Source organism: Heliangelus exortis (assembly GCF_036169615.1).
Source record: "Heliangelus exortis chromosome W unlocalized genomic scaffold, bHelExo1.hap1 SUPER_W_unloc_2, whole genome shotgun sequence".
Lineage (NCBI taxonomy): Eukaryota > Metazoa > Chordata > Aves > Apodiformes > Trochilidae > Heliangelus > Heliangelus exortis.
Window position 1 is genome coordinate 860,857 of NW_027285919.1, and position 19,968 is coordinate 880,824.

Here is a 19,968-nt window from a genome sequence, read left to right on the forward strand (position 1 = left end):
TTTTCCTGCACACCAGGCTGGGCGTGCAGCTGAGGGAGCAGTAGAAGAGGGAGGCAGCAGACTGCAGGACAATGCTGACAGCAACAGAGCAGGATCTCTACTACATGGTTTTACATCCTTCCAGGAATGGTGATTCTACCACCTTCCATGGCAGACTGTTCCAACACCTAACGACTCTCTCAGTAAAGAAATGAGAGATCTGACCTAAACCTCCCCTGGTGCAACTTCAGGCCATGTCCTCTTGTCCTCTCATTGTTCACTTGAGAGAAGAGGCCAGCACCCACCTCAACACAACCTCCTGTCAGGGAGTTGGAGAGAGCAAGAAGCTCTCCTCTCAGCCTCATCTTCTCCCAACTGCACATTCCCAATTCCCTCAGTCTCTCCTCAGAGCACTTCTTCTCCAGACCCTTCACCACCTTGTAGATGCCTGCAGACTCCAGGAGCTGGCACAGCTCTTCAGAGGAGCGTTACTGCTCCTTGCCTGTCAGGAGGGATGCTTCATGAGCTCTCCTGACATGATGCTTCATGAGCTCTCTGTGACACCATGGGTGATGTGATGGGACACCTCGAGCATCCTCCAGTAAGGCATCTGTCAGCTGTCTCCTGAAATAAGAGAATTACATCTCGAATGGTGTCTCACGAGGATGGAACAAGCTGGTGACAGCTCAGTAGACAAGAATCTGGAAGAAAAGCTCCAGAACATCTTCCTTGCTTGATTGATTAATTTCTTGTGAAGCAGTAGATTTCTAGAAATAGAAGTAGTAGTTTAAAGAAACATACATGCAATGGTTTTACGTAAGTAGAAGCACAGAAGTTGTAGAAATGTAGAAGCAATAGTTTAAGGGAGTCTCATGGACATTTACTGGCCGACTAACACAGGTAGATACATGTATGGCAAGGGTATATGTGATAATGGAATGTAATTACTATGGAAAACTTATCCATGAGAGAAGATAGTGGGATATATAAATGTAACTGAAATCTGCAAAAGGAGCAAAAGGGAGACAAAATTAGTTATGAGTTCTTTTTGTATTTTTATCTTTGCTGCATTTGTGTAGATTTTCCATTCTTATTTGGTTTTGTTATGCTCTACTGTTTTAAAATTTGTGATCACCCTTCATAGTGAATAATGTTAGTGCATGTAATGCCACAAAGAAGTCAAAGAATACCCTTTTAGTGTCCTAAAAGACATCAATTTGTAAAGTGCACGTCTTGAACAATTGAATTAGAAATGGTTTTGTAGAACTAAATTCACAGGCACATCAAGTCCCAAGGATGTTGCTACAGAACCCTTAGATTTGGAGGTGACACTGCTTGAAGAACAAGGACTCTGCACATCATACATATCACCACTGCCTGAACTGAAGAAGCTGGAGTGAAGATGCTAAGCTTGTAGCCATCATGATATCATTGCCTTATGATATTGCCTTATGATATCATCGTGCCTTGTGATATTTGGAAACAGGGGGTTAGGGGATTGGATTGTTGAGATGCAAGAGTACTCATTTGAGTATGTGGTTTTTATGATCCAAGCAATCAGCCTTTGTGATTGCACAGCCTGAACACTGAAGTATCTACTTTTGTGCTTTTAGAATATCTATATTCATGCATACTTGTGAGTGATTTGTGTTCCCTAAAAATTACTTGAAAATAAACTTCAATTCTTAGAGCACCAGAATTGATGTTTTGACTGTAGAGAAATACACCTTGAGTTTCCTTTCATCTTGATCTGATCAAGGGGTACTCGCATGGTGTCAGGAGGCTGTCACTCCTTGTTTACCCTCCAAGGGTAACTTTTCCCTGAAAGGGAAACTCTGGCCTGGGAGATGGAATCTCCTTTGGCTGTTGTCTGGGTCAGGCCATGGGATGTGACAGTCCTGTGCTGTTGTGCCAGCAGCAGGTGGTTGTGCTGGAGTGCCCTGACATTTCCTGTAGCCCCCCAGGGCTGTGCTTGGCCACTCAATTGAGCAGCTGCCCTGACTGAGGTTGGAGCAGCCCTGGCACCTCCAGTGTCACCCGTGGCTTGCGTGGGAAGAGGAGGGAAAGGAGATTCCCCCTGGCACTGCCTGGGTGTCCAGTGGGAGAGGGGGAGAAGCAGAGGTTGTGTCTCTAGAGGGGAAGTGGCTGTGCTGGAAAGGAGGGAGGGAGGGGACATGAGCCATGACTTCAGTGTGTGTCCCATTGGGTTCCTGGGGAGCCCCAGGGAGAGCTGGAGGGAGCCCCGAGAGAGCTGAGCAAGTGGCCAAGTCTGGTGCTGGTCCTGTGCTGCTGGGCTGGGCTCCTGAGCCTGAGAGAGCTGCTGGCAAGCAGAGAGTGCTGCAGAGAGAGAGCTCTGGGCAGGAGCAGCTCCTCTGCAGAGCGCAGCAGGGCTGAGGGCACTGCCTGCAGGCAGCAGGGCAGGGCAGAGAGAGGAGGCAGAGAGAGGAGAAAGGCAGCCTGGGCTGGGAGGAGAGCTGAGAGCTGCCTGGGCTGGGGGAGAGAGAAATCTTCCCAGCCTCTGCCATGGTGAGTCTCTGGCTGCAGGGCAGTGAAGCTGGGCTTCCTGGAGGGGGTCTTCCTTCTCCAGCTGGCAGCCTGGGCCACAGCTGCTGGGATCCCTCCGGAGGATTTTGGTGGGCAGGAGGAAAAGGTTTGGCAGAGCAGGGCTGTCCTGGAGCAGCGTCAGAGGGAGAGGCCATGGGGCTGCCTTCTGCTGGGGATGGCTGCAGGGGCTGAGGGGGTGTGTGCAGGCAGGGGTGCCCAGGGCTGTCCTTCAGAGCAGGGTCCTGCCTGCCAGGGGCTGTGTGCTGGGGCAGGGACTCTGCTGCCTGCCTGCCTGCCAGGGGTAGCTCTCAGCCTGCCCGGGGAGCTCCCTGGTGCTGGCAGAAGCTGTGGCTGGCAGGAGACAGGGAGCACAGGGAAGGGTCCTTCTGGTTTTGTGACGTTTCTGTGGGGGACCACTACTCATGGATCCAAAATCATACCCAGATTTTTTCTGGGGGGATTTTCATATGCACAGTGAGGGTTCAGGTTCCTGCTGGGAAACCTGGCTTTCCTCAGGCTGTACTTCCACTTTTCTCTGTCTTTTTAAGGTGGGAGGGAACCTCATCTGTGGAGGTGAGATAATGTTCTGTCAGTTCCTACACCATCAACCTTCTGTGTGCTAGTAACCTCAGCCAGTGCTTTCACCCTCCCTTTCCCTACAGATACATCCAGCATCACCTTCCCAGGTTCATCAGGGTCTGTGTGACAGCAGAGCCCTCAGCCAGCCCATGAGCTCTGGGGTGTTGGGCACCTTCTCCTCCATCTGCTCACAGGAGAGCTGATGTGCATCTGTGCTGCCATGTGCCCACCTCCCCCTGCCAGGGGCTGGAGGTGCCTGCCAGGCATTATCACCACCTGGGAGGGGTTGTGCAGGGCTGGGGGAGGGAAAGGCTTTCCTGAGTGCCTTTCCTCTGCCTCTCTCCATGCCCCCCTCAGCTGCTCTTGCTGTTGATGTCAGGCTGGGAGCAGGAGTTTCAGCTGCAGGCACAGCTCTTGGGGCTCCTGCCATGCAGATGGTTTCAGGCAAGGAGGTGTCCAGCTGTGCTCTGCCCTGGGAAGCTCTGGGCAGTGCAGTCTGAGTGAGGCTGGGCAGGGAGCTGACCTCCCTTCATCAGATGCCCTCATTCCATCCCTGGGCTGTCTCCTTGGGCTGTCTGTCCAAGCTGGGAGCTGCCTTCCAGGGGGCACAATGAGCCTGGTGTGTCCTGGGCTGGAAACGGGGTGCTGAGACCTTGAGAAAGGGTCAGACACTGAGTGCTCTGAGCTGGGTCCCTCTGCTCTCAGCAGGGAGAGACAGAGACACAGCCCAGCTCCCCCTTCTCTGCATGCAGCTGCAGGCAATGCTCTTTGCTCACTCTGTTCTGCCTCAGTGCTGCAGCAATGCTGAGGGGTTCTGATCCCCAAGAACACTCCCCAGAGGAGATGGGGGGAGCTAGAAAAAACAAACCTCTCAAACTGCCTTCTGTTTTGCGGGCTCTTTTATGCAGAGAGCACAGAACATGCAAGACTTTGGCAGCACCAATGATTGCATATGAATAATTTCTACTCTGATATTGGTCCCTGTCCCCACCATTCCCATGAAGCCCCCATTGCAGGGCTGGGAAAACTCCTTGGCAGCCAGTGAACAGAGTCCCTGCTGCAGACACAAACATCAGCAAGCAGGGTTGTAGCCATGGGCTTTAGGGAAGAAATCCTAGAAAAGTGTGTGTCTGTAGGATGGAGATTTGGAATGGGAAATGGGTCTCATTTTTCAGAAAATTGTCTCCTAAATTTTTTATGTTTCCTCCTAAAACAGCTCCCCATGTCTTTTAGAATCAGCAGATGTCCAACAGCAGCTCCATCAGGCAGTTCCTGCTCCTGGCACTTCAAGACAGGCGGGAGCTGCAGCTCTTGCACTTCTGGCTCTTCCTGGGCATCTACCTGGCTGCCCTCCTGGGCAACAGCCTCATCATCACCACCATCGCCTGTGACCACCACCTCCACACCCCCATGTACTTCTTCCTCCTCAACCTCTCCCTCCTCGACCTGGGATCCATCTCCACCACCCTGCCCAAAGCCATGGCCAATTCCCTCTGGGACAACACGGACATCTCCTACAAGGTATGTGTTGTACAAGTCTTTTTTCTTCTTTCTTGGATCAGAGTGGTTCTTTCTGAAAATTGGGCTTATTGTAGTCAGTATGTTTTTAGATTTTGGCTGTTTTGTTTTCATCGTGGTGTCCTATGTAGAGATCTTCAGGGCTGTGCTGAGGATCCCCTCTGAGCAGGGAAGGCACAAAGCCTTTGCCATGTGCCTCACTCACCTGGCCGTGGTCTCCCTGTTCATCAGCACTGGAACCTTTGCCTTCCTGAAACCCCCCTCCATCTCCTCCCCATCCCTGAATCTGGTAGTGACAGTTCTATATTCAGTTGTTCCTCCAGCAGTGAACCCCCTCATCTACATCATGAGGAACCAGGAGCTCCAGGGTTCTCTGAGGAAGCTGAGGACTGATATTTTTCAGCAGCCATAGACTGCCTGCCTTCATCTGCAATCGGATGAAGGCGTATGCCATGAACTATCAAGTCTTTCTTTTCCTTTTTTTTCCTTTTTTCCTTTTGATATTGTATGTTCTTATTTTAAAAGAATGTCGCTATTCATCCCCTCTCCATTTTCCACCCATATTGTGTGATACAGATATTTAATGGTTGTGGGGTCGTGGCTTGTAAAACAAATGAATCTTCAACAATTTATTTTTCTCTGATACCCATCCTAAGTGCAGCAGGAATGTATGGGAAGGAAAAGTAATGTCATTATTCATCCCTCCTACTTTACTATGCACCAGCCTTTTCTGATCAATAAACTTTGTGTAAGTGGAGGACCACTACTCAATTAAAGTGAAAAAAATGAACTTTCACCATTTTTTTCCTCTGAATTCTTGGTCAGTGTTTCAGGAAGGAAAGGGAAGTGAAAGTCCCTCCCTGGCTGCAGCAGCACTGGGAAGGCTGCTCTGTGCATGGAGCAGTCAGAGCTCTTGAGGAGCACAAGGGCCAGGGCTGATGTGCTGGGCTGGGCAGAGGGGATGGCCCCGAGGGGCTGCAGAGCTCTGCGGATCTCCTGGAGAGGAGAGCAGGGGACACAGGGTGCCTCCTGCTCCTTTTGCCATGTATGGTCACCCATCTGGGGCTCTGAGCTCTCTCTGCCCCCCAGGAGCTGCTGTGCCCTTCCGAGGGGCTGGGGCTGTGGTGGGACTGCCCAGAGCAGCCTGGGGAGGGCACTGGTGTGGGGCCAACAGCAACTGGGCTGTGCTGGGAGAGAGGGGAGGGGAGGTGGGAGAGCCTGGAGGGAGCTGTTCTGGGCTGGCAAGTGAAACCCTGGCAGAGAAAGCCGTGGGTGTCCTCAGTTGAGGCTGAGTCTTTCTGCCAGAGCATCTCCATCCTCCTGCTGGGCTCAGTGCCTGCATGGGGGGAACTCCCAGCCCTGCCCGGGCTCTCTCCTGGCCCAGAGCCCAGCAGAGCCTGGGGCAGAGCTGTCGCTGAAGCCCCACAGCTGACATGGTTGACACAGGTGACACAGCCCCAGGGACTGCTGAGGCCATCGCATCAGACCACTTCACCCTTAAGTCTGTCCATGAGTTTTACCCATCCCAGCAAAACTCCAGACTCTTGAGAAATGGTCATGTATTTCATGATGGAGAGGATGCTCCACGAGAAATGAGTGACCATAAGAAATACATGAGAAATACAAGTCTGGTCTGTCACATCACTTCACACCCATACAGTTCTATGACTTTATGATGGGACTCTTCTTTGTAGTTCAAAACCTCCACAAAGGTCACCTTGGGAGATTTAGACTGGAGGGAAAGAACAAGAAGTCTCATCCCCAGGGTATCCTTGTGTTAGAGGTTTACCCAGAGGGCTCCTTGATCAGCCCAGGGTTTTATTTTCAAGGCAAAGCCAGGGAGAGCAGAGAGAAAGCAGAGAAGGTGTCTGGAAATGCTGGGGTGAGAGTTAGGTGGGAAAGCAGGAAGGGTGACAACAGCCTGAAGGGAAGGAGCTGCAGGCATGGACAGTGTATGCCAGCCTGCAGGAGAGGTGGCCAAGGGCTCTGTCAAGGAGTGAGGTCATTGTCCCCTTGGCCATAGCAGTGTCCTGGGCCACCAAGGCTGGGGAGAGGAAGCTTTCTCTTGAGGCTCTCAGGATCTGCCTTCCCAGGGCCTTCCCACCACTGCTCTCCTTGGCCCCTGGCACTTGCATCACTTCTCCTCCCATCAGACTTCTCCCCTGCTCTCTGCAGCTGGATGGTTCAGCTCCTTTGCACCAGCTCCTCCCTCTTTTCCTTAGAGAACTGCTGCACACGGGCACAGCAGGAGTTTTCCTCTCTGCAAACAAAGCAAAGCAAAGCATGATAAAGTTTCATGGCCAATCAAACACACTCTTCAACCATAGGCTAAGTATAGGTGAGAGGAATGGGAATGAAGAAAGAGGAATATTTAATCATTAAGGTTTCATATTCATGTATCAGCTGTGCGATAACATCCATGCTCAGTCCACCCCTCCCTCGTGACCCCATCTGTGTGTTTCATCAATTCCTTGATGGATTTGATGGGCCCACCAAGCTATAAAATAATTCACCTTTATCTTGCCAGTCCAGACCCACCTGAGCCACACTGACCTTAGCAGCCTGACCCACCTGCTTCTTCTTTGGATATTCTTCTGTGGCCCACCTCTCAGGTACATGATGGACTTTTACAGAGAGGTTCTATGAATGGGACACAGCATCTTGCCAGGGAGAAGCAGCCCAGATGCTGCCAGTTGCTCTGCTCCCATTGCTGTACCCGTCCCCACGGGGCATTTGTAACCATCCAGGGGCCATCACAGAGATGGAGCACTCTCCCCTTTTCTCCTTCCCCAGTGTCTGCAGCCAGCTGGATGGCTTCCAGCTCTGCAAACTGGCTCCATTCACCTTCTCCTTCAGCAGTTTGTGCCCCTTGTTGTGCAGCAATAGGCCAGGCAGGAGAGGCGGTGGGGTGGCCCTGTGTGTCAGGGAGAGCTTTGATTGCCGAGAGCTGAACCATGGTGAGGATTGGGTGGAGTGTGAATGGGAAAGGATCAGGGGGAAGGGCAGCAAGGCAGATACCATGGTGGGAGTCTGCTCTAGAGCACCCAACCAGGAACAAGAGGCAGATAAAATATTATTATGATAGCTGAGACCTTGTTCTCGTGGGGGAGTTCACCTTCCCAGACATCTTCTGGAAATACAGCCTAGCAGAGAAGGAGCAGTCCTGGAGGTTCCTGGAGTTTGTGGAAGAGACCTTCCTGACACAGCTGGTGAGGGAACCAACCAGAGAAGAAACTGCAGTGAACCTGCTGTTTGCAAACAGAGATGGACTTGTGGTTGATGTGATGGTTGGTGGCCATTCTGGGCACAGTGCTGATGAATTAATAGAGATCTCAATCCCTGGAATCACAAGAATCAAAGAACCATCCTCAAGGCAGGAAAAGACCTCTAAGATCATAGAGTCCAACTGTCCACTGTACAACATGTAACCATCCAGTGTAGTACTTCATCTACCTGTCTTTTTAACACCTCCAGGGCTGGTGCCTCCATATACAAAAGTATAAAGCCTTGGTGGACACGGGTGCACAGTGCACCCTAATGCCATCAAATCAGAATAGGACAGAATCCATCACTATTTCTGGAGTGACAGGGTGTCCTGGTTTGGGCCAGGATAAAGTTGATTTTTCTGAGTTTCTTGTAGATGGTTGAACTTGCTGAGGTTGACAGCAAGTTTCTCAAATGGAGTATTCCATCCCATGTGCGTCATCCTCGGTATGGAGTTGGGGGATCTCGAGGACCGAGCCACACCCTTACCAGCTGATCGGCCTCACCTGAGATCATCAGCAGAAGTGCTGGGTACCACCCCCCTTAACAGCCAATTGGTCTCACCTGTGGCACTATAAAAGACCAGCAGAAGCTCCTGGCTGCCTCTCTGGCTGGCTGCTTGTGGCCCTGCTTGCTGCCCTGCCTGGTTGCCTCCCTTGCTGCCCTGCCTGCTGCCCGGTTGCCTGCCTGCCTGCCTTCACCCGGCATCTTGGAAGGATCCCATCCAGTCTGTTTGCCCGCCTGCTGCCCTGCCTGCTGCCCGGTTGCCTGCCTGCCTGCCTTCACCCGGCATCTTGGAAGGATCCCATCCAGTCTGTTTGCCCGCCTGCTGCCCTGCCTGCTGCCCAGTTGCTTGCCTGCCTGCCTTCACCCGGCTTGCGTGAGAACTGTTAGGGGAAAAGGGGGAAGGACTTTGATATTCATTCTCCTGTATATTTATATATATATATATATATATATAATTTTTCTTTTTTTTTTCCCTATTTACCATTATTGTTTCATTAAAGTTGATTGGTTTAGCCTCCAACCCATAAGTCTCTCTCCCTTATTCTCTCTCCTTTCTCATCAAGGAGGAGAGAGAGATTAATAGAGAGCATCTGTCACCCGGTTTAATCGCCGGGCCAGTGTTAAACCTTGACAGATTTATTGGCGCCCAATGTGGGGCACGAGCTAATTGGCTCGAGTCCAATTTAAATAGTTTGATTTCCAACTCCAGCAGAAAGAATGGCATTGCTGAGCTGGAATCAGATCTTGTTCCTTGGAAATTTCACAGGGTTGGAGATTAAACCAATCATGCCGTACCTTTGGTATTTAGGGTATGCAATCTGCCTTTTTGCAGCTGGAGTTGCTGTTACTATGTGGGTTTTCTTTCGTAAGAGCTGCTTAAGAACCATCATTGCAATAGGGTCCTCAATACTGATGTATATCATGGTGCATGGTGCAGTAGTGTTTCATACAGATATACAAAATTTGATTGGTAATTACACTCCCAGTTTTAATTTGGGAAATTATACCATCTCATCGTATTTTGGGCTGACTCCCCCAGATTTTAGTAACAATAGCATTTCATTTCTCAATCTTCTGGTGGGTGTTGTTAATTTTTCTCATATAGTGGTGAGGAGAAACACAAAAACCACAATAATGAGACTGAGCATGCCTTTTTGGAGGCCGAGAGTTGCTGTTCGGAGAGTGAGAGCTGCTCCTCGTGCAGAGAGCACCCCTGCTCCTGCTTCCGCAGCCGCCTCTCGCCCCCCCTCACGCAAGGGCACAACTCAGATAAGGCCGGCCAGCATTGCCAGTGTTTCTGCTACAGCTGCAGCTCCTGTCTCTACCCCCACAGACACTGCTGCTGCTCAGAAAACGAGCCCTGCTGCTGCTGCAGATACCACAGCCTCTCCCCCTCAGCCCACACAGCTACTTGTTGCCCCTGTAACTAAGAGGAAAGTAAAACAATGGAAATCAGAAACGAGCCTTCACCCCTCCAAGTCTGAAGGAGACGACCAAGTGATAGAGGAGATAGAGGATACTGCCTCTCCTCGCAGAGCAGCTAGAAGAGACTCTAAAGCAGAGTCATCTGAGGAGGACTCGGACTCAGAATCTGCTCAGTCCTATTCCATGAGAGACTTGCGTACTCTGAGAAAAGACTACAGCCGTTTTTCAGGTGAACCACTTCTCTCTTGGTTACTCCGATGCTGGACGGAAGGGGCTGCTACCATAACATTAACTCAGAAGGAAGCCAGACAGTTGGGATCCCTGGCCAGAGAGGCAGGTATTGATCGGGCATTTGGGGAAAAGGTTGGAACCACCAGCCTATGGAAACGACTCTTGGCAGCTGTAAGGGAGAGATATCCCTACAAAGAGGAAATAGACTGCCCACAGGTCAAAGCACACAAACTTGAAAAAGCCATCAGGTATCTGGAAGAATTGGCTGTACGAGACGTGATCTATAATGCTGATGACATTGAAGATCCTTATCACGTACCTTGCCCTAAACCCATGATGCAAAGGTTTGTGCATGCTGCACCACCACCTTTTAACCATACACTATCAGTAATGCTATGGGTTCCTGCAGATGTGGCTGCAACTGTGGGTGATGTGATTAAAACAGTACGAGAATGTGAAGATGCTGTCACAGCCCCTTGTCGGGCCTGGGTCTCAGCTATAAAGGGACAATCGGAGAAACTGCATTCATCCCTTTTTCCTCAGACAGAAGGAGAACCCCACACTGCAGCCATTAAGAAGAGACACCCTCCTGTGAGACGGAATCAAGAGAAACAGACTTCAGCAAGAGGAATCCTATGGGCACTCCTGAGGGAGTATGGAGAGGACATGAAAAAGTTTGATCAGAAGCCTACTACTGTCCTAGAGGAGCAAGTACGTAAGTTGCTGAATAAGACGAAGGCGAAAGGAGGTCCTTCTAAAAAGATGGCTGCCCAAGTCTCCAGTGTGGAGTTACCCAGTTCAAATATGCTGGTGACTCAAGATCCCTGTACATCAGGAGTGAGTACTGGGGATGCAAACTCCAGTAATGCACATACTGACAATGCTGTATGTGCTCAAGCTTAGAGGTGCCCTGCCTCCAGCCAGGTGGAGGAAAGGGACAACCAAATTTATTGGATTGTGTGGATTCGATGGCCTGGCACATTAGAGCCACAAAAGTATAAAGCCTTGGTGGACACTGGTGCACAGTGCACACTAATGCCATCGAATCAGAAGGGGACAGACTCTGTCACTATTTCTGGAGTGACAGGGGGATCTAAAGAACTGACTATTGTGAAGGCTGATGTGAGCCTCACTGGAATAAAATGGCATAAGCACCCGATAGTGACTGGTCCAGATGCTCCGTGCATCCTTGGCATAGACTACCTCAAGGGAGGTGATTTCGAGGACCCAAAAGGGTACCGGTGGTCCTTCGGTACTGCAGCTATTAAGACTGAGAATGGAGAATGGCTGCATGCTTTGTTTGGCCTTTCAGACAAATCCTTTGTAGTGGGTTTGCTGAGAACTATAAACCAGCGGGTGCCAACTGCCACTTCAATAGTGCATCGAAGACAATATCGTGTCAACAGAGATGCTGTGATCCCCATTCACAAGCTGATCCGGCAACTAGAAAGCCAAGGAGTGATCAGCAAAACTCACTCACCCTTCAACAGTCCTGTATGGCCAGTGAGGAAGCCTAATGGAGAGTGGAGGCTGACAGTGGACTATCGTGCCCTGAATGAGGTTACTCCACCACTAAGTGCTGCTGTGGCAGACATACTAGAACTTCAGTATGAGCTGGAGTCAAAGGCAGCCAGGTGGTATGCTACTATTGACATTGCTAATGCATTTTTTGCTATTCCTATAGCACCAGAATGCAGGGCACAGTTTGCTTTCACCTGGAGAGGTATCCAGTATACTTGGAATCGACTGCCCCAGGGGTGGAAACACAGTCCTACCATCTGCCATGGACTGATCCATGATACCTTGGAAAAGGGTGGAGCTCCAGAACATCTACAGTACATTGATGACATCATTGTGTGGGGTGACACAGCAAAGGAAGCCTATGAGAAAGGTAAGAAGATAATTGAAATCCTTCTAGAGACTGGTTTTGCCATTAAAAGGAGCAAGGTCAAGGGACCTGCACAAGAGATCCAGTTTCTGGGAGTTAAGTGGCAAGATGGACGTCGCCACATCCCAATGGACGTGATTAACAAAATAACAGCTATGGCCCCACCAACTACTAAAAAGGAAACTCAGTCCTTCTTAGGAACTGTTGGTTTCTGGAGGATGCATATTCCTCTTTATAATCAGATTGTGAAACCTCTCTATGAGGTTACCCGGAAGAAGAAAGACTTTAAATGGGGTTCAGAACAACAAGCTGCTTTTGAGAGTATTAAACAGGAGATTGTGCAGGCAATGGCCCTTGGACCAATTCGAACAGGGCCAGACATTAAGAATGTTCTTTACACCAGAGATGGAGGTGATGGTCTGTCGAAGACGGCGGGGGACACGTGTTTGAGGATATGTCTCCAACTTTATTTTCCAGACGTGATCTTATATATGCTCCATAATTAGCTAATGCATATTCCAGAGCCTAAGCTCATTATTGGTTAGCTAGAAAACAATGGTGGACATCCTCTTATCTTTTACTTTGCTATGATCTTGTTAAAGTCTTATCTATGCCTATGACCTGCTAAACTCTCATCTATGCCTATGATCTGCTAAACTCCCATCTATGCCCACGATCTGCTAAACTCCCATCTATGCTCATGATCTGCTAAACTTTCACCAATCTCCGCTCATCTGTCGCATGGCCACGCTCTGTGAGCCATGCCTCCATACTAAACCTCTCCACAATTCCCCCATTTTTACTTTGTAAAATAAAAGCAGCAGAGGAGTTAACTAAAAACCGTTTGAACCAAGAAAACACACAACTAAAAGCAATAACAATTAATAACATAAGAAGGACTAACAAAAGACATGATTTCAACAAGCTTTTCAGCCAGCCTGTAAGGCCCAGCCAATTAGATAGGCTATCCAAACCGAAAAACCCAGCGTCTTGTTTAATCTTATTGGTGTGATCCATTAATTGCTGTATGTCTTGATGAATAGATTGGGAATGATCCTGTAAATTCATGCAACACATTCCTTCAAAATCTTCACAGCCATGACCATGGGCTAAAAGTAAAAAATCAATAGCGGCACGATTTTCTAACACAGCATGTTGAACAGTGGAGAGATCTTCCGCCATCTCAGACAAGACTTTGCTAGTACCATTAGCTTGTTTCACAATCCAACAACTTAATTTATCTAGATTACGGTGTGCTCGGGCAGCACTAGCACCAGGGAGAAAAAGAGAGGAGAAAAACACCTCCCACTTGTTCCAAAGCTGAACATCATCATTACAATCTGACGTGATTGTCTCAGAGAGCTCACACTTCCATCGAAGGCGATGGGTACTATTCGGATGTGCATGAGGCATGGCCATGCTTAATTGACCAATCGTGCATGGTCCTCCAGTAGGACGTTTGGGAAGACCGGACCAAGCACGATTGCCACAAATAAGGAAGTATCCCGAGGGTAATTTTCGAGGAAGGTGTGTGCTCGGAAAAGGGTTGTTATGATCTGTAATGGTGCTGTTACACCAATTTGAGAATTTGCCAATGGGAGATACCGGTGTGGTAATATTACTTGTTCGACAGTTAGTGCGTGAGCCTTCTGAACAATCAGTTGCAGAGCTATCAAACCAAAAACAATAAGAGGCATTGAGTGAATCAATTAGATCAAATTCTTGGGGCATAGGACCCTCAGGCAATTCATCATCCCAAACATCAAAATGAACCATACAATCAGCCAAATTACGTCTGGCTACACAAGATTTAGCACCACGGGGAGTTTTTTGTGTATTATTTAAAGCAAGCTGAAAAGCAGGCCACATTTTTTCAGTAAGCGGTAAACCAACCAAGCAAGTAATAAATGGTGACTGTGGAGTAGAAAAACTTGCACAAAAGGAAGTGGTATTCAACTGTCGCGCCAATGTGACCCAGATATTTTGCCGTGGGTCAAAACTTGTTGGCAACCGGGTGTAAACATCATGGATCACTGTCAAAAAGATTAAAAGGTCCTTCAGTAGCATTTTCTGTTGTTGGTCCAGTGGAGTACTCTAAAGCTGGTTTAGTCCACTTCGCTGGTACCCACAGAGGACCTGCCAGAGAGGAAACACAAAGGTAACCCTGTCCCCAGTATAGAACCTTTGAGGGTTGTTGCCACAGACCTGACTTAGGGTCCCGATATCGGACCCAAACCTCTGAGTTAGGCCCGTGTAATTCTGCAGGGGTGTTATGCATCACCGCCGGAGGCTTTTCTGAATTACCAAATACACAAAGATGATTAACAACAAAGAGCACCTTGCTTAATCTGGTTTTTGGGTCAGCCACATCCTTATGCTTATCTAAATATTTTTTCAGGGTGCCATTTGCTCGTTCAATTATAGCCTGGCCGGTAGGAGAATTTGGTATGCCCTTGCGGTGGTGAACACCCCATTGTGAAAGGAACCTTTTTATTCTGCCACTGACATAGGCAGGACCATTATCAGTCTTAATCTGTTGAGGGACTCCCATTACAGCAAAACATTCACATAAATGCCTTTCCACCTGTAAGGCCTTTTCTTCCGTTTGAGCTGACGCCCAAATAAAATGACTATAAGTATCAATGGCAACATGGATATGTTTGAGCTTGCCAAAACTGGAATAATGCGTGACATCCATTTGCCAGATTTCATTTGACTGTAAACCTCTAGGGTTAACTCCCACTCCTAGGCCAAGCCCGTTATTGTGATCACTGCAGACGGGGCAGGATCTGACTATGGCTTTGGCCTCAGAGAGGGTAATACCACACCTATTTTTTAATCCTTTTGCATTTTGATGAAACATATCATGACATTGTCGTGCTTCTTCAAATTTACTCTGCACCCCCTCAGCAATAGAAACCAGCTGATCAGCCCTAGCATTACCTTCCCCTAGTCCCTTGTCCCACTTATGACTGCGGATATGAATAATACAATATTCGTATTCTCTAATATTGACAGCCTGTCGTAGCTGTACAAAAAGTTCGTACAGCCTTTTGTTCTGAACTTCCTTGATAAATGATCCTTCAATCCTTTCCACTACCCCAGCAACATATACAGAATCAGTTACAATATTTAGAGGCATTTCCATCACTGCAAGTGTCCATGTTACTGCTAATAATTCCAAGGTTTGTAGATTATCATTTTTTTTGACCATATAGTATTTGCTGCTTCCAAGTATCCCCTTCTTTCCATGTAATTGCGGCCCTATGTGTCTTTTTCCCAGCATCAGTGAAAACTGTCCGTGCTCCTTCGATGGGTTTCTTCCTCTTCTTTGGAATATGTATCCAGTGCTGAGTACCTAACCAGTTAAGTGGTGCATCCGGTAGTTTGTCAGTCACTATAGGACACGTCAGGCCTAATAAAGCTTCCTGTAAAACTTCGCTATTCTTGAGGTACCATTCCAGGGTTTCTTTTCCCAATGGTAGACGTATCAAGGCTGGCTCTCTGGCTTCTACCTGCAATATTCGCTCACGACCCTTTTTGATGACTGATGCTAAAAGTTCAATTTTTTGAAGTAGGGTCTTTGACTGCTGCATACTTGGAGCGATCCACTCTAGCACACCCACCTCCCCTCTTTCATTCAATGTCAGCGTGACAGCGCCAAGTATATACTGCTGTTCTGGCCAGACTGTCATTTCAAGTGGCACTTCCCATATTTGTCGATGCAGCCGTCCTTGCAGCACACAGTCTACAATAGTTTGAATAGCTTTCTGCTGCGGCTTGGTAACTGTGATAGGTGTAGTGGGATTCGTTCCTTTCAGCAAAGGTCGTAAAGATGATAACACATCAGAAGGAATCCCCACGACTGGTCTAAGCCATTGCAGATCGCCCAGCAGTTTTTGAGCATCATTGACAGTTTTTAAAGTTGTATGCAGTTCTAGTTTCTGTGGTGTAATAAATTTGGAGGAAATAACCCAGCCAAGATATTTCCATGGGGAGGTTACTTGCACCTTTTCATCAGCAACTTCTAAATTCTGATGGGCAAGGAGGCCACGAATGTAATCAATTTGTTCCTGTAAAAATGGGTCCGGCTGAGCAAACAGAATATCATCCATATAGTGATAGATGATACAATGTGGCCATTGTTTTCGAAGTGGTTGTAAAGCTGCGTCCACATAAAGTTGACAAATGGTAGGGCTATTTTTCATGCCTTGAGGCAAAACAGTCCATTCAAAGCGCAGGTCAGGGCTCTCACGATTAATTGCTGGTAAAGTAAAAGCGAATCGTTTTGTATCTTGAGGGTGCAGATTAATAGTGAAGAAGCAATCTTTTAAGTCAATAATCAGTAGAGCCCAGTCCATTGGGAGCATTGCCGGGTTTGGCAAGCCTGGTTGCAGTGCACCCATTGCTTCCATCTGATCATTTACTGCTCGTAAGTCATGTAACAAGCGATATTTCCCGGATTTTTTCTTGATTACAAAAATGGGTGTATTCCAGGGACTCACAGATGGCTTTAGGTGTTGCAGCTCAAGTTGCTCATTTACTAATTGGTGGGCCACTAAGAGACTTTCCCTTTTTAAAGGCCATTGCTTCACCCATACAGGATCCTCAGATTTCCATGTAATAGGGAGTGGGAAAGTCCAAGCAATGGCTACACCCCCAAAGGGTGCTCATTAGTAAGAATGATGCCAAGTTGGGATAAGACATCTCGACCAATCAGGCACTGGACTGTAGCTGGTAATTCCACAACAGAAAAAACTGCATTTGCTGATTGTCCATCTATTTCAACTATTAACATAGGAGTACGGCTTGCAATTGAATATCCTCCCACGCCAGTCACAGTTGTGGTGGACGGTTGGAGAGGCCAGTCCTCAGGCCATTTGCGTGGTGAAATAATACTGGAATCAGCACCAGTGTCCAGCAGTGCCCACCTGACAATACTTTTGTCACCTAATTTAATGGTGACTTTCTGTTTTGGTCTTTTAGACAGGTCGAGTGTTAGCATGGTAAGTCCTCCAGTAGATCCAAATCCTCTAGCACCTCTCAGAGTAGTAGGCGCAGAAAGACCTTGTGTCAATTGCGGAAGGGGTATTAATTGTGCAATTCGTTGACCTCTTGTTATTTTTAACGGTGGAAACAGGGTATAAACCATAATCATAATTTCCCCTTGATAATCTGCATCAATTAATCCTGGGAGTACAAACAGGCCCGCCAGGCTTGCTGAAGAGCGGCCTATAAGCAGGGCCCCTAATATTGTCCCATTAATCTGAATAGGTCCCTGAACTCCTGTGGGGATCTTCTGTGGTTGAGTGGTAATTAACGTTACATCTACTGCTGCTGCCAAGTCAAGGCCGAGGCTCCCTGCTGTGGCGGGTCGTAAGTCGGAGGCTGGTTCAGGAGCGGGTTGCTGTTTGTTAGGACGCTGGTCTGGGCATGTGTTGTCTGTTGCCAGGTCGGTTGTTGCACTGCAGCGGCGACTTGTGTCGGGGCACGGCCACTGCGATTCGGCGCGCTCCTCCGGGAGTTTCCCTGACGGTTGCGGCAAGCAGAGGTGTTGTGAGTGTTACTTCTGCAGTTTTGGCACCATACTCCTGATGCTTGACACTCCCTTCTGATGTGGCCTGCCGTACCACATCGATAGCATTTTGCTCGAGCCTTATTTTCAAATTTGAATTTTTCCGAGGCTGCTTGAAGGGGCGCAAGAGCGGCTAGTACCTGAACCTGTGTGCTTTGTGCTTGCTCCTGTAGTCCTTTCCCTAGATCTTTAATTGCATTAACTAGAAATGCATGCTTCCCTGTCGGGATCTGCAGGAGACGTTCTATAGCCTCCTCTATAGACCAGTCTGATCCTAAAGTATTTATTACATTTCTCGCTGTTGGATTACAGTTCTGCAAAACACACTGCTTTAACATGGCCCCTTTCATGTATTCTGGCACACCCGCTCTATCAATAGCAGCTGCCACTTTATCAATAAATGACCCAAAAGGTTCTGTCCTACCCTGCTTAATTCCCATATACATAGGGATTCCTCCAGGATCTTTAACCTTTTCCATGGCCATTCTCGCTAATCGCATAGCTTCTCTTAATTTCTCTGGCCCTATCTTGACTTGTTCTTCAGACCGTAGATATGCCCCTGACCCCATTAACTCATCTAGAGTTACGTCTGCTAAGGGGTATGCTGGGTCTCTTTCTACTGCTACTACTTGTTGAACAATCCCCTGCCAATGAGAATTAAAAAGCAACTGTTGATGTTGGGTAAACATTAATTTTGCTATTGCCTTGCAGTCAGATGGTAACAGTATATGCATGCCCCATAGATAGTCCAAAATCTGCTTTGTTGGTTCACCTGAGAAACCATATTGATTAACCGTACTTCGCAATTGAGCTAATATTTTCCAATCTAAAGCAGTAATTTCAGCAAATAACCCCCCTTCGGGATTCGGCGAAAAAGTTGCTGGGAAAGCCAATAGGTCTGTCGCCTCTAAACTGTCCCCCTTTTGGACGTAGTGCTTAGCCAATGCCGCCCATGCCTCCCTCCTTTCTTTTGCTACAGCCTCCGCTCGGGCGGTAGTAGCCCTAGGGATCGGCTCAATAGCATTGTTGAGGGGGGGTGGCGGGTCTGGCCAAGGTGGGATGGGACAGGCAGTGGCGGAAGTCGGATCACTGACATGATACGACATTCCTGCAGGGGGGGGGGTAGAGGCAAGAGTCATATCAGTAGCCTGATACGACATTCCCGCCGGGAGAGCAGTGTTAGGAGTCGCATCAGTAACCTGATACGACATTCCTGCGGGGGGAGCAGCGGCAGGAGTCGCATCAGTAGCCTGATACGACATTCCTGCGGGGAGAGCAGCCACCGGAGCCCCACCGGCCTCTCCCCGCCGGCCGCCCCCTTGCTCTCCCCCCCCGGCGCCAACCGCAGCGGGCCCGGCCGCAGGCGAAACAGTCAGCGTTGGAGCGGCCAGCTCCACTGAAACAGTGGGATCTGCCGGCTCGGGAGCAGCGGCAGGAGTCGCATCAGTAGCCTGATACGACATTCCTGCGGGGGGAGCAGCCACCGGAGCCCAACCGGCCTCTCCCCGCCGGCCGCCCCCCTGCTCTCCCCCCCCGGCGCCAACCCCAACGAGCCCGGCCGCAGGCGAAACAGTCAGTGTTGGAGCGGCCAGCTCCACTGAAACAGTGGGATCCGCCGGCTCCAACGGGGCCTGACTTTGGGAAAATATTTTGCCTTGCGGCACGGATACAGTGGTGACTGCTGGGGGCAAAGGGATATCAGATAACCATTCATTATTGTAACTCCTATTTTTTGTAAGAACCGTGAAAGCGTTTTTGACTGCTCTCTTTTCTGCTTCATGCTGTAATAACACATTTCGAATAATCCTCCACAATTTTCCCATTTTCTTAGCAGTTTTATCATCATCTAAGACCGCCTCCCATAATATATCTCCAAACTTACTCCACTCCTGTAACGAATGAATTGTGTGCGGATTGGCAAAGCACCCCTTAGAAACCCCATAAGCTACAAGCCCTGGCAGTTCCTTTTTTAAATCCAACCCTTTAACACCCTTTTTCACTAAAAATTCACTAAATAAACTATATGCTACTTCCCTTTCCATACCTATCGTCAGCGCTGTTGCAGCCCTTCAAGGTCCGGCAGCACGTATGGCTAGGCTCGTCGATACGGTCACCTAGGGCACGGAGCGTCTGTTTGCTCTTATTGCCACCCTTGCTGCTTAGGGTCCAACCACAACGCCGTTCGACCGTGGACTCTGTTCCTCGTCGCAGTATCACGTCGGGGTCACCATTTGTCGAAGACGGCGGGGGACAAACGACACGTACACGTGTTTGAGGATATGTCTCCAACTTTATTTTCCAGACGTGATCTTATATATGCTCCATAATTAGCTAATGCATATTCCAGAGCCTAAGCTCATTATTGGTTAGCTAGAAAACAATGGTGGACATCCTCTTATCTTTTACTTTGCTATGATCTTGTTAAAGTCTTATCTATGCCTATGACCTGCTAAACTCT